The sequence below is a fragment of the Pantherophis guttatus genome, chromosome 2 (genome assembly GCF_059756535.1).
Source record: "Pantherophis guttatus breed Tessera chromosome 2, ASM5975653v1, whole genome shotgun sequence".
In the NCBI taxonomy this organism is placed as follows: Eukaryota; Metazoa; Chordata; class Lepidosauria; order Squamata; family Colubridae; genus Pantherophis; species Pantherophis guttatus.
The window spans coordinates 158,456,129-158,472,442 of NC_142064.1; positions in this window are offsets into that span (position 1 = coordinate 158,456,129).

Consider the following 16,314-nt stretch of genomic DNA (forward strand, 5'->3'; position numbering starts at 1 on the left):
GAGGCATCCTGAGGAGTAAAAGGAGTCTAAGGAGTCATGTTTCCTTTGCAACTATCACTGAAAAAGCCTCTGACTTTTTTGGGGGTCAGAAAGTACTTTGGTTGCATTGGTTATGTCACCTTGAATGTTTGGTCTCTTTGAATACAAAGGAGGATACAAAGAAAATACAATCCCTCTATTGTATTCACAAAAGAGGGAAGGGGGACTTCCTCACCCTGCCCAGCTTGGCACGCCAATACTGAATTGATGGATGATGCCTCTAACACTGGAGCTGTTGAGATGGTGCAGCCACTCTTGCCACTCAGCAGATGGAGCTCAAGCATTGATGGCTCCCTCCAGTGTTAGCCCTGGAGAGGAAACCTGTGGCACATGGTTTTGTTTTCAATTTTCAAGCATTTTTTTGTACATACGTATTGTGGTCCGGATCAGGCCAACTCTGGTTGCAACATGATAGAGGGAAGCTTCCACAGTTCAATGTTCCCTACAGAAATTTAGCTCTACAAGGAAATATGAAGGGATTGTAGCTATCGGAGATCGCCAAGTGTACATGGTACAGCTGTGTTTTCCCAAGAATTTGGATCATTCCTATATAGTGAAAATGAATCATGCTTTAATCTAACATTTTGTGAGAACTTCTTGTTAGTTTATGGTCAGTGTGTTTTGAATACAGAAAATTTGAGCTGAGGAAACAGGTTTTAATATGGATAAAACCCTAGTTCAGGGCAGTGGTGGGATTCAGCCAGTTCGCACCACTTCAGGAGAACCGATTATTAAATTTCCGAGCAGTTTGGTGAACTGGTTGTTGGAAGAAATCATTAGAACAGAGAACCAGTTGTTAAATTAGTTGAATCCCACCACTGGTTCAGGGGTGTCAAACTCAAGGCTCGGGGGCTGGATCTGGCCTGCAGGTACTTAGATCTGGCCCGTGTGGCTGCCCTGGAAACAGCAAAGGATCGGCCCATGGTGCTTCTGCCAGCGATCTGTAACTCTCTGCCAGTAAAAATGGAGCTCGGGAGGGTGGCCCTCCCAAGCTCAGTTTTCACTGGCAGAGGGTTGCAGGAGGCCGTGGCAGCCGAAAATGGAGCTCAGGGGGCTGTTTTCACTGGCAGAGGGTTGCAGGAGGCCGTGGCAGCCGAAAATGGAGCTCGGGAGCTTGTTTTCACTGGCAGAGCGCTTGGCCACCACAGGTGCCCACAACAGGAATGATGTCGAGTTGGCCACGCCCATTCCAGCCACATCCCCCCTCCAAGGTCAAACACAACGCTGATGCAGCCCTCAATGAAATTGAGTTTGACACCCTTCCTTAGTTTATTCTGTAGATAAATTATAGCTAAATCATGGGTAAGTGTATCATGCAAACCACAGCCTATATGCAGCTACGGTGTGCTGGGTAAGTGTATACAGTTGGCCCCTACATACAATTCTGCATTGAACACTCCAGTGTTGCTAAAATCTGAGCCCTATTTGGCTCAGCAGTCTACTTTATCTAAAACATGATATGACAATGAGTGTTTCTTCCTCAGCAGCTCTCAGTTCTTAAGATGGGCCAAGCAATGTGGGACGGAACCAGAGAAAGCTGATCCTGCTCACCCCATTCACCCAACCCCATTAGTGCCCCCCCCAACTCTTGAATATTCTAAATCTGGAATGAAACATCACTTCAGTTTTTGAAGTCTTTCAGCTTGGCACCGAAATATCTTTTGAAATATTCCTTAGGGGGCTTTCTATTAATTATTAGTATTATGGGATTAATATGGATCTGATCTTTTGTGGGTGTTTAAATTGGATTTTAGATTCTGCTCACTGTTGAAATCCCATTATAAATTAAGCTGAAAGAAAAGAAAAATACAAGATTACCTAGTTCACATACCTATTATAGCTAAACCACAATGCAAGTTTACTGGTAATCCTCAACATACGAATACTTATTTAGCAGGCATTCAAAGGGAAGGTTTGAATGGCACTGAAAAAAGTGACTTCTGACTGATCCTCACACAACTGTTGCAGCATTCCCACGATCACTTGACTGAAATCCAGGCACTTAGCAACCAGCATGTAGCTACGATAGGTCCAGTTTCCAGAGTCATATTTGTGATTGTCATTTGCAACTTTCCCAGTTGGCTTCTGACAAAATAAATGGGGGAAGCTGGATTTGCTTAACAGTTGCAAGATTCTCATAACAACTACTTGAAAACCATGACAAAAAAGGTGGTAAAATTGGGAGTGACTCAGTTAACAACCTCCTTGCTTAGGAATAGAAATTCTGGTCCCAATTGGGGTTGTGAGTTGAGAACTACCTGTATGGTGAAACATGCTGATAAAAGAATTTGAATCTAGCTCTAATGGATCAAGTGGCAAAAAAAAAAAAAAAAAAAAAAAAAAGTCAAATTCCAACCCCTATCAAAATATCTCTGCTTTCGTGGCCATTTCAGTATGGATTTAATTCACAAACTGCCATGTAAAGACCTGGAAGAGAAAGGGATTTTCCGTCACACTCAGATTGCCATTATGAACATTTCTTCCAGGTCAATATAACTCTATAAGAAGTAGCCTTATGGAGGAGATACATCTCATACATCTAATTTAATTTCTGAATTTATTGTGGACAGGGGTGATAGTGGAATGCATGCTGAAAACAGAGATGGGGGAGGCTTAATGTGTGTTACTATGAAAGGTTGGAGGATGAGACATTTTTTTGAGTCCTGATTTGAAACTCTCCGACAGTGGAGAAATGGATATTCTCTTTGCTAAATTTCCCTTTGCTATAAGATATTTCAGATTTGGATCTTGTTTTGTGTTGAAATGCCATAAGAATTGCAGATGATACACACTATGCATGGCTCAGGGGTGGGTTCTACTTACCTTTACTACTGGTTTGCAACAGGAGCACCCAAATGCATGCTTCTGCACATGCACAGATCATCACTTACGGCATCCGGGTGGGTGGGAGGAGCCTCCCACCGCTTTTACTACCAGTTCTAGAGAACCAGACAGAACCAGGAGCAACGCACCACTGGCATGGCTGGTAATAAAGTGACATCGCTGGGAGGAGTGGGAAAGCTGAATTATTCAACATTTTTGGGTGGGATGAAAAGAGGCAAAGTGGCTGCATTAAGCTTTGGTGCTGTTCATAATTGGCAGTTTTGTATGCTCTTCAGTGGGCACTGTCTGGACATGAGACTGAAAACCTAGATCTGGGGGGGGGTGGAGTGGCCCCCCTGGTGCAACTCTCGTTCTGTCATCCCAGCATTCAACTTTATTTTGTTTCAGATTCGTTAGCCTAAATAACTTAAATGAAGGTATCCGACTTTGTTGGAAACTGTCCCAGACTTTTCCAACATCGGTACTTATTCCTATTTCAAACCAGCTTATGTACTTAGTTAAATCTGATTGTAAAACTTTCAAGTTGATCTAAAGAACAGTGTCTTTTTCTGACCCATTATAACAAATGCTCCTTCATGTACAAACATATTTATGATCTGCTTTTCAATATAAATAGTAAAGTCTCTGTGTGTGTATATGTAGATCTCTCTCTCTTCTCTTTTTCTCTCCCTCCCCCCCATATAAAACCAGCTGACATGCACATTGCAGGGCACATGGTAATGACATACTGCCAGGCACTAATGGACAGGATCCAAATTGTCAACGTTTCAACTGCATGGTATGGAAAATTAAGTGGTACAAATGAGAGTTCTGTAGTCAAGTTAGAATTCCATCATTCAAATCCCTAATGAGCTATGAAACTAGAGGTCCTTGCTCATCATCTCTCTTCCTAACTTGGCCCACAGAGGTATAGAAAGACTAATCACCTGAAGTTTTCTAGGGAAAATATTAATAACTTAATAAAACTTATATTTATTGGATTGGCATGAAAGATGCCCCAGAGTTCATGCAGCTCTTTTAAAATTGAATAAGTGTACAGTGTCAAGTTTTGTTTTATTTTTCAAACAATGGGATAGGTTTTCCAAGTGAGGAATGAAGACACAGATGTTGTTGTTACTGTTTTGTTGTTACATTCCTTAGATTTATTGCTGAATTCTTCACCAAAGTGGCTCCCAAAGCAGATATCAGCTTGCTGGAAAGTTTTGTGAGTGCACCAAACCAGACAGTGTGATGCCCTTTTAGAGTTTCTTTGGCTTGAAGCCGGCACCCCAACACAGTAGGGGAGAGAAAATGGACAAGATGTCACTGGCCAGCAACTGCTAATTGGGTGATAGCAGGCAGCCATGTTCTTCAAAGCAGAACACAACTCATTTCTGTGAGCTATTGTCATTGGGCCCTTAAGCTCTCCTCCCCTCAGTTTCAGGAGATTTTAAACACAATCTGTCACTTATTTGTTTCTAGAAAAGAAAACAGCTAGGAGAAGGTGGAAGAGAAACACAACAAAGCTTTTTAAAACTGAAGAAATGGTCTGTCTCTTATGACCCTGTCCAGAAATTATGATAGGCTTTGGAAATTTTTCTTTTTGATGTCTTGGGAGATGAGTTGGTTGACTACCAATGGTACAGCACCTTTTCTGTGGCTGCACTTCCAGATATCTTTCTCTCCTTAATATGTTTCTGCAGAGCCATCTTTTGGGCATTAGGGCAAATTTTCCTTCTTAAGTTATTTATAAACTGCAATGCTCTCCTTGCCTAACCAGTTGAATTCAGGAGGATGTAAAAGTTTAAAGGATTTCATGAGTTTGGATCCTTCTAATTTATGAAATCTTGATCTTTGGTTCACTAAAGAAAACCTGCTAAAATATCTTATAGTTTTATAATTTTTCCCCTTGTACAGAATGCTATTTATTTGTTATACTGTAAGCCCAACAAATATTTTTTAAAATTCCTGAATTACTGGAATTTCAATTTGTCGGGTGAAATGGCACATTGACAGTAACAGAAATACCTCAGAATAATGATTCAGTGTGTGTTTAAGTCTGTACATTGAACTCAGTAGGGTTTTTGTTTTTGTTTTAGAAGACTTACATAAGATTCACTGATTGAGAAATGTGGGTGATAGTCATTAGTTCCAACAACTTTTAGAAGTCCGTATTATATCTTCTGAGATTTAATATTGAGGGAAGAGATTGATAGACAATTGCTACCTGTAATATTTAAAATGGATCCTCAAAAATAATATCCAATTGACTATGGACAAAAAGAAAAAATACTCTTGTGACATATTAAAAACAAATAATTTAGTTGGGGTAGAATATGAATGAGGATTGACACATGGCCACAAAAAAAGGAGATACATTTCGGTTATATTGTTTTCAAATGACAAGAAGTAATAGTACTGTGTACTATGTTCTCCTTTAATCAAGTCCTAGCCTGAATACTGGGACCATGTCAGCCCTACAAAGTAGACCAAATCAGGAAATCAACTCCATAGAAGACTAGAATTATATTTCATTGCAATAAGCTATAATACCAAAATCTCTCAAAATCTGCCTGCGATTCTTCTTCCCTCCCTCTTATACCCTAGGGCCATGATGGTGAACCTATGCCACAGGTGGCACGTGTAGCCATATTGGTGGGCACGCGAGCTCAGCTCCGTCCCACCAGAAGTCGCCAAACGGGCCGTTTCCGGCCTCCGGAGAGCCTCCAGGTGGGGTGTGGAAGGCCGTTTTCACCCTCCCTAAGCTCTTAGAAAGGCTCTGGAGACTGGGAAGAGTGAAAAACGGGCCCACTGTGCCATAATGTGCCAGGAGTGAGGGGGAATAGGGGGGCGTGCGTGCATGCATGCACAGGGGTGGGGCACATAGAATTATGGGTGTGGGCAGGGGGTAAATCTTGAGTCTCTCTATAATACTCTCTGGCTTCTCAGGGCTGAACTCATGTTTCTTCTACCTCTGATGTTTCCCTAATGGCTTCCAGATTCCTTCTCCAACCAGGGAACCTCCCTGGTTCCCTACTATCCAGTTCAAGATACTGCCATTCAAGAGGGATTCAAGCAAAATAGATCAGGTTGAAAGAAGAACTGAATGATTAGGAAATGGAAATTGCCTTCTGAAGAGCCATGAGGAAACAGGAGATAAAGTAGAAAAGATGAGAGAGGGTATGATAACACTTTTAAATATCTGAAGACTGTCACAGGGAAGAAAACATGGTATATTGTTCCAGAGTGCAGGACACAAAATAATAATTAATTAAATAATTAAATAATAATTTAAGCTCCAGGAAGACAAATCCTGTTCAAATACCAAGGAGAAAAATCACTAATCCTAAATTCAAGAGTGGAACTACCACCCAAAAAGATGCTAGGTTCCCCTTGATTGGATGCATTATATATAAATTAACAGCCACCAGTGAGTCATGTTGTAATTTGGATTCCTATGCTGAGCAAAGGGTTGGACTTGATGGCTAAACGGCCTCTTCGAAATCTATAATTCTGTGATTTAAAATTTATCATGACAGAAACTTTCATGAAATAACACTCCTTTCATCAGATGAAACCAAAGAAGAGAAGCCTCATCCATAAAATATGCCATAATGAATGGTCTTCAAGGAACCATAAGGCTTTTGCGGTAATGTCATCACTGCCACAAATTAACACATGCTTTAAAATGTTGTGTTTCTAGCCTGTTACATTTAGGAACCTCTCGGGGCTTCTGGATGACCACATCTGGAAATGGACAGCTGAACTGATGGACCTTTGATCCAGCAAGGCAATTTACTTAAATGTCACTGGACAAATAAAAGAGAGCAAAGCTTGCCAGCTAGCTCATTGAAAGAAGATCCCAGTGAATGGTTTTCCCTAACATTTTACATCTCTGGGAGGAAGCATTCAGCTAGCTTTGTTAGATGATCAAAGAACTTATTAGGCTTCCACATAAAATGTTCAGCTGCAGAACCAGGAGAATGTCTGCCCAACATCTCCATTTACTCAAGGTTCAAGAATGCAACAGCAGAAATTAGGGTTGCTTAGACTGCCACTACAGGGATGCGGTGACTCAGTGGCTAAGAGGCTGAGCTTGTCGATCGAAAGGTCGGCAGTTCAGCGGTTAGAATCCCTAGTGCCGCGTAATGGGGCCAGCTCCCGTTACTTGTCCCAGCTTCTGCCAACCTAGCAGTTCGAAAGCTCATAAAAAATGCAAGTAGAAAAATAGGGACCACCTTTGGTGGGAAGGTAACAGCGTTCCATGCACCTTTGGTATTTAGTCATGCCGGCCACAGGGACGTCTTCGGACAGCGTTGGCTCTTCAGCTTTGAAACGGAGATGAGCATTGCCCCCTAGAGTCGGGAACAACTACCACATATGTGCAAGGGGAACCTTTACCTTTACCTTAGACTGCCACTGCCATTGTGAGTGGAAGGCTATTCTTTAGTATTTCCAGTTGAAAATGATAATTGAATGTCATGAGACCAGTGGTGGGTTTCAAATTTTTTTACTACCAGTTCTGTGGGTGTGGCTTGGTGGGCATGGCAGGGGAAGGATACTGTAAAATCTCCATTTCCACCCCACTCCAGGGGAAGGTTACTGCAAAATTCCCATTTCCTCCCAATCAGCTGGGAATTGTGAGGCAGAGAATAGATGGGGGCAGGGTCAGTCAGAATTTTTACTACCAGTTCTCCAAACTACTCAAAATTTCTGCTATCGGTTCTCCAGAACTGGTCAGAACCTGCTGGAACCCACCTCTGCATGAGACCCCTTCTGGTTCAGCATCATGAAAAAAAGTAAGCATCTTCTCTATATCATCACCCTGTCTGCCTTAATGTTTTTTGGATAAATAAAAGATAGTGTCACTACCTACCAAGTGAAAGAAGGGGGGGGGGCGGAAACAGGACCAGAGGGAGAAGCTCAAAATGGCATTTGAGCCTCTCTCAGGCCTCCTGAATTTGGTAGTGCTGTTGGATTGGCCTCAAACATACCTAATAGTCCAGATACTCCTGGAATAAAAGGAATTGTTGCCACCCATGATCAGAGCCTAGCAATAGGTAGTCCTCAAAGATAAAAAGAAAGCCTAGCAAGAATAGGGCAAGGACTTCAAATCTATCGAATTCAATTGATGTGGAATAGATATGCAAAAACAAACTGATAATTCATTCATTGCAGAAACCTGTCAAAGAAAAGATAAAATGCACCCACATTTGATCCTGCATTCCCCAGTGGTGCAAGTACTGGGGGAGAGTACTGTGGTGATACACCTCTGATGAAAGCAAATCATCTATACATCTCTAATGCAGAAATTTACTACAATTGTCTTCAATTGTCTAATTCAGATCCCTATGAAACTTTACTAGAGTTATTTAACATAATATCCAACTATATCATAAGTTTATTATAAGGATATGCAATGAAAGAGGACTAGTTCCCTGAGCTTTGTGATGAAGAGTTGGAAAGGTAGCTACCCTGTTTCCCCGAAAATAAGACCCAATCAGAAAATAAGTCCTAGCATGATTTTTCAGGCTGCTCGTAATATAAGCCCTACCCCCAAAATAAGCCCCAGTTAACACTGTCAGCCAGATGGATGCATTTAGTATCGTATTTCCCCAAAAATAAGACCTAACTAGAAAATAAGTCCTAATGTGTCCTGGAGCAAAAATTAATATAAGACCCGGTCTTATTTTTGGTGAAACACGGTAGGTAGGTATGTAGTCAGATGAATACATAGATGGAGAGAGGGTAAGAGATGCATGATGCTTCTGTGTAGTGCTCCTTCCAGATCCAAGGTAAAAATGTGCTACATGCAACCCAGCCACTTATTTCTTCTCAGCCATCCAATATGACATCCACAAATTCAGTAGTAATTATTATTTTGCTGTAGATACATATTGTTATGATCTTGCAATATACTTATTTACTTTATTTGCAGATTCCTTCAGTCAGGATTTCCCACTCTTGTGCTCTCCAGATGTGTTGGGATTCAGTTTTTAACATTCCTCTTCTACCATCTAGGCTGGCTAGGAATTTTCAGAGTTCCAATTCCCAAATTATTAATATAGTGTTAACTGGGGAAGGTGGGCTTGGATGGATCTTCCTCAACTGGCACACTTGAAATGAGTATAATTCTTCCCCTCCCCCTTTTTTATACTGGTTTTATGCATTTCGAAATCACAATTCTTACCACCAGAGTACGAAAACAAATAGGTAACATTAAGTATCCTTTATAAGGCAAAATACTATCAGAAAACAGCATTTGACGCATAATATTTGATGGCATCTATCGTGTACTTCACTTCCATCTGATTCAGAGGGAGATCACAAACAATGGCATATATATATTTTTTCTAAAGTACTCCTAGAGCAGTGATGGCTAACCGTTTTTTCCTTGTGTGCCAAAAGCATGCGCATGTGCACTATCGTGCGTGTGCACATGCCCACACCCATAATGCAATACCCCTCCTGCACGCACTGCCCCCTGTACATGCATGCGCGACCCCCCCGCACATGCACATGTGATCCCCACTCCCTCCCCTTTGCATGCGCGCATGACTTTTGGCCTCACATTCCAAAACAGCACGGGGGGTGGGGGCAGACCCTCGCCTCCCAAAACAGCTGGGAGAGGGAAAAAAGCCTTGCCTCCCAAAACGGCTGGTAGGGGGAAAAAGCCTCCCAAAACAGCTGGGAGGGGGAAAAAAGCCTTGCCTCCCAAAACGGCTGGTAGGGGGAAAAAGCCTCCCAAAACAGCTGGGAGGGGAAAAAAAGCCTTGCCTCCCAAAACGGCTGGTAGGGGGAAAAAGCCTCCCAAAACAGCTGGGAGGGGAAAAAAAGCCTTGCCTCCCAAAACAGCTGGTAGGGGGGAAAAGGCTCCCAAAACAGCTGGGAGGGGTAAAAGCCTCCCAAAACAGCTGGGAGAGGGAAAAAAGCCTTGCCTCCCAAAACGGCTGGTAGGGGCAAAAAGCCTCCCAAAACAGCTGGGAGAGGAAAAAAAGCCTTGACTCCCAAAACAGCTGGTAGGAGGGAAAAGGCTCCCAAAACAGCTGGGAGGGGTAAAAGCCTCCCAAAACAGCTGGGAGGGGGAAAAAAGCCTTGCCTCCCAAAACGGCTGGTAGGGGCAAAAAGCCTCCCAAAACAGCTGGGAGAGGAAAAAAAGCCTTGACTCCCAAAACAGCTGGTAGGGGGGAAAAGGCTCCCAAAACAGCTGGGAGGGGTAAAAGCCTCCCAAAACAGCTGGGAGGGGGAAAAAAGCCTTGCCTCCCAAAACGGCTGGTAGGGGGGAAAAGCCTCCCAAAACAGCTGGGAGGGGAAAAAAAGCCTTGCCTCCCAAAACGGCTGGTAGGGGGAAAAAGCCTCCCAAAACAGCTGGGAGGGGGAAAAAGCCTCCCAAAACAGCTGGGAGAGGGAAAAAAGCCTTGCCTCCCAAAACGGCTGGTAGGGGGGAAAAGCCTCCCAAAACAGCTGGGAGGGGAAAAAGCCTCCCAAAACAGCTGGGAGGGGAAAAAGCCTCCCAAAACAGCTGGGAGAGGGAAAAAAGCCTTGCCTCCCAAAACGGCTGGTAGGGGGGAAAAGCCTCCCAAAACAGCTGGGAGGGGAAAAAGCCTCCCAAAACAGCTGGGAGGGGAAAAAGCCTCCCAAAACAGCTGGGAGAGGAAAAAAAGCCTTGCCTCCCAAAACGGCTGGTAGGGGGGAAAAGCCTCCCAAAACAGCTGGGAGGGGAAAAAGCCTCCCAAAACAGCTGGGAGGGGAAAAGGCCTCCCAAAACAGCTGGGAGAGGAAAAAAAGCCTTGCCTCCCAAAACGGCTGGTAGGGGGGAAAAGGCTCCCAAAACAGCTGGGAGGGGAAAAAGCCTCCCAAAACAGCTGGGAGAGGAAAAAAAGCCTTGCCTCCCAAAACAGCTGGGAGGGGAAAAAGCCTCCCAAAACAGCTGGGAGAGGAAAAAAAGCCTTGCCTCCCAAAACGGTTGGTAGGGGGGAAAAGGCTCCCAAAACAGCTGGGAGGGGAAAAAGCCTCCCAAAACAGCTGGGAGAGGAAAAAAAGCCTTGCCTCCCAAAACGGTTGGTAGGGGGGAAAAGGCTCCCAAAACAGCTGGGAGGGGAAAAAGCCTCCCAAAACAGCTGGGAGAGGAAAAAAAGCCTTGCCTCCCAAAATGTCTGGTAGGGGGAAAAAGCCTCCCAAAACAGCTTGGAGGGGGAAAAGGCCTCCCAAAACAGCTTGGAGGGGGAAAAGGCCTCCCAAAACAGCTTGGAGGGGGAAAAGCCTCCCAAAAACAGCGCTGGGGGGGAATCTCCGGAGATCTGGGAAGGCACAGGCAGAAGAAAGTGAGGAGAAAGGTAGGTCCCTGCGCATGCGCGCACATCTCCAGCTTGCAGGGCAGACCCAAAAATCAGCTGGCTGGCGGGAAGCGTGCGCACATGCGCAGTGGAGCTGAGCTGGGCAACGGCTCGTGTGCCCGCAGAGAGGCCCCACGTGTGGCACGTGTGCCATAGGTTCGCCATCATGGTCCTAGAGCAAAGCTTTCAGGGAATTCAGAACTTGATGTTTACCCACAAACAGAGAGCCCAGCCTTGAATGTTGCATTTGACATACCTTTCCTCCTCTGTGCCCTAAGCTGTGTGAAGGCTCAGCAGATTAACTTAAAACATGACCACAATGACATCATTATAATTCTTGGTCATGGTGTGACACTTCTGACCTGTTGGCCAGGAAGCCAGATTTTCTCCCCGGGGCCTTCCCTTCACGGTCATGCAGGGCAGCCAGGCAGGTGCTTTGAATCCCAGTTCAGGGCTCATTTGCCACTGAAATCTAAGAGCTAATCAGCTGATGTAGCACCACAGTTAATGCATCTTCTCTTCCTCAAAGGCTGGTAGAAAAAAGGGCAGCTCTTGAAAACATGCATTTTAAAAAGGTCTCAATTAGCTTCCTTTTGCAGGGGAGGGGAAGGAAAAGTGCTGAAACCTGTCTCTGAATAGTGTGAGTTGTCAGTATAGAACACAGAATCATAGGCCTGGAAGAGACCCCAGAAGTCTTCTAGACCAACCCCCAGATCAAGGCAGGAGACCTGGTGAAATGGTTGTCCAATCTGTTTTTGAAAACCACCAGTGATGAAACACCCACAACTCCTGGAGGCAAACTATTCCATTAATTGGTTTTACTGTTAGAAAATTTATCCTAACTTCTAGGTTGGATCTCTCTTTAACCAGCTTCCACTCACTAACTCCTTGTCCTTCCCTCAGGTGCTCTGGAAAATAAGTCAATCTCCTCCTCTCTGTGACAACCCCTCAAGTACTGGAAGACAGTTATCATGTCCCTCGCAATCCTTCCCTTCAATAGGCTAGAGACATACCTACCTCCCTCAAACCTTCATCATAGGATTTAGCCTCCAGACCCTTTATCATCTTTGTTGCTCCTCTGCACACTTTCCAGGGTCTCACTTAACAATTGCAGATTCACATAAGAATTGTTGGCAAAAAGATAACAAAATGAGGTGCAACTCACTTAACAACTGCCTTGCTTAGCAACATAAATTTTGGGCTTTTAAGCCAAGGACTACCTGCATTGCTGTTGGTAACACAATAACAGCTGCAAAATAACACTTTGCAGTAGTTATTAAAAGCATACTGGAAATGCTACTACAGGCCTTAATAGCATTTAAACACTAAGGAGCTGCCAATATTTCCTCCCAAAACTAAGAAAAACCCCCTACTTTTTTCCATTTTGCCTTCTTCCTTGCCCACAATGGATTTCAGGCTCCCAAAATGTTAAGTGCAGCATCTGGCCATCAAAAAGTCCTTTCAGCTAACTTTCATTATTTTGCCCTTGGGCTAAAATAGTAAAAGCCACAGAATTAAAATAGAGTTTGGCCAGAGAAGCAGCCTAGCTGTTTTGTACAATTTTGATAAGTCATTGGCACAATGCTTCTACATCCAGCTCTTTGGAATAAAAAAACCCTAAGGATGGGATATGAGAGTAACTAGAGAATAATGCCTGTATCAGCCCAAACTGGTAAAAAAAATGCCCCTATGATTATTATCCAACATAATGGATATTATCCAATATTATCCAACATAACAGGTTTTACCATTTGCAGCTACTGCTGGGTGCTGTCTGTTTCGGAGGGGAAACACCACTTGTAAGACTAGCGCAGTTTAAGGATGATTAAGGCTGGCTCACTCATAGTCTGGGGTTGCAGTGAAGGTAATATCATAGATCAGGGTAAAAAAATAAGAAAGAGAGTGCTGACAGGCATGTTTGTTTCATGGTTTGGTACAAGTGGGAAAAGGCCCTAAGCCTGATTAGTTTAGCCTCTAATTTAATTTAGCTACTGTAGCAACTAAGAGCCTGTTTAGTGTAAGGCGTCAAATTAGAAACCAGGAGACTGTGAGTTCTAGTCCCACTTTAGGCATGAAGCCAGCTGGGTGTCCTTGGGCCAGTTATTCTGTCTCAGCCCTAGGAAAGAGGCAATGGCAAACCACTTCTGAAACCTTGCCAAGGAAATTGCAGGGACTGGTCCAGGAAGTTTCCAGGAGTGAAAATTGACTTGAAGAGAAAGGTAGGGAGGGAAGGAGGGAGAGGGAGAGAGAGAGGTAGGGAGAGAGACTAATTGGACTATACAGATGAAAAAGAAAAAGATGGAGAAGAAAAAGTTCTCATATTTGAGTCTGGCCTCTCTATTTCTGATGTATGGCCCTCAACACAGGATATATCCTTTGAAAAAAGACAGATGTCATCTGATGGAAGATAAGAAACACGTGTATATCTGCCCTCATTTTATCTATATACCATTTTGACCACTAATAATTTCTTTTTTTTTATTGAAAAGTTTTAAAAAGTTTTACAGACATTTCCCCTTCCCCCTCCCTCCTCCCCTTCCAACCCTCCAACCCTCCCCCCCCCCCCAAAGGAGCTGCCATCGACGCCTGCGGTGCCACCAGAAGTTGACCACTAATAATTTCTGTTCTGGGTTCTTTCAATTTCCATTCACTCTTAGTAGCATTTTTTTTTCTTTTAAGGCACAATGGCTTGCCATAAAGAAGGCTATGAAGGAAGGCAGCTCAGCCTGCAACAATATTCAAACAGCTGGAAGGTCACTTAGATGTGTCCAGAGTATTTAAAAACTTCTGCTCAATATGGAAACACAGGTATCTCTAGCTATCTCACAGCATTGGACTAAGATGATCCCAGAGGCCTGACCTCACCAGCAGTGAGAGCTGACTATCCTGCTCTAGTTGATTGTAGCATATGTGGAGGTTGATTCCTGGGACTGATTCAATGAAAATCTGGCTTCCTTGAGAGCCAGTTTTGGTCTAGTCTAGTGGTTAAGGCACCAGGCTAGAAACCAGGTGATTGTGAGTTGAAATCCTACCTTAGCCATAAAAGCCATCTGGGTGACCTTGGGCCAGTCACTCTCTCTCAGCCCAACTCACTTCACAGTGTTGTTGTGGGAAAAATAAGAGGAAGAAAGAGTATTAGGTATATTTGTCGCCTTGAGTTATTTGTAAAAATAATAAAGATGGGATACAAATAAATAATTGGCAAAATGAGGTCAATGCTGTTGGTCTGTTCCCATCAGTAGTTGCTAGTGGTTTCTTAGAGCCATTTGCAGATAATGTAGCAGTTGTGAACAGGAATAGAAAGAAAAACCACCTCAGAGCATATTTTTCAATCAATGTACAAAGTAAAGAGAAGACAACAAAGCAAAAAACAGACAACTGAATGGAGATCTATGCATCCTTGGAATTTAAGTGTGACTGTAATAGGTTGCTGTTTAGCAATTAGTGTAATTGCAGAATTACTGATCTGGAACCAAGGCAGAATGTGTTGTGACCTTCCTCAAAATCTATCACATAGATTTAACTTCTAGCCTAAATATCCTAGTAACAAAATAGTCCCTCATGCCATATCAGCGGTCAGCATTGGCGTTACTGCACCAAATATATTAGAACATGAGTCTTATTAGATCAAGCTTAAGGATGACCTACCAGATGTTTTCCATAACAGCCAACCAGATGGTTTGAAACGCCTACAAACAAAACATGAAGTTAATAGCCCTTCTTTTGCATTTACCTCCTTTTCGCCTTACCCCAGCATTTATATGGGTGATTTCAGGAAGCTGTTGTTTTTAAAAGGTTCTTATTTCTTTCAAGCTATTGATGATAATACCACATTCAAATCTTGTGACATTTCGGTAATTGTTCTGTGTGGTTTTGAGTGAAACAGTTTTCATTATTCTGAATACTGGCAATTTAACTGGATTGCACTGAGCTAAAGTCTAGGAGAATTTTATGTAAAAGCTCTCAAAGTTAATCTGCTTTATACATATTCCAATTTCTTCATAGTGTTGGATACCTTTTTCTGTGCCTTTTCCAGAAATGCACAGAATTTAAATATACTCATATCACACATTTATTATTAAATATTGTTTGTTTATAACAAGTCCTTTTAAGTTGTGAATGTACATAACAAATTATTTATATAATGCCACAATTTTAACTCAAAACAAACAAATCTGTCCTTTTCCTGAAAATAATACAATAATAGATTTTTGCCCACCTCAGCAATATCTAAGATATCTAGTAAGAGACTCAAATTTTAATATTTAACCTCTTACCCTTGAATTGATCCTACTGACTTGAATATAAAGCTGAAAGACCAACAGTGCCATCAAATATAAAGGTTTCTTACATTATTTTGTTAATATTTCATTTGCATTTATTTTGATAGTGTACTGTAGTATGTGAGAAATCACATAACCTGAGAGAACCATTACATTACATTCTGGGACTGCTTACAGCAACTAAAGTATTTCAAAATACTAAACAGGATGTACGATCTACCTAGATAGAACCTGAATGACAATCCCTACAAAATCCCAGGGTTACAGAAGTTAACATCCTGGAAGAATATAATGGCAAATGACATCCACATTGTTGCTATGTAAGTTATGCAAGTATAAAGTCACTAAAATTGAGCTTGACTTAAGGGCTACTACCTTATAATTCCTTTTTTTACTTCTCATAGAAACCCCTATATTAAGCTGCAATGTTCATCAACATCTCCCACATAAATTCTCTTCCTGCCTCCCTCCCTTCCCTCCCTCTCATGCATAATTCCTATTGCTTAAGAAAATATGAGCTGGACTATATTACCAGTACTGTTCATTATTTGGAATTCCTTATCTACAACTCATGGGAAAATTATCTGGAAGACCCTTTATAATTTTTCAGATGGGCATGAAATTTATTCTTTTCATTACTGTTGCTCAGAGCTGATTTGTTCAATGAGATACGGTAACACTCCAATATATCTTTTCTGTTAATCACTATCAGTTTAGTTCTTGTCAGTAACCTCATTTTCTGCATAACCTAATATGCTAATCAGATATTACTAATCTGACCACAATTTCATTGTATGTACAACTTTCCTGGAGTACAATCTGTTGATTTCTGT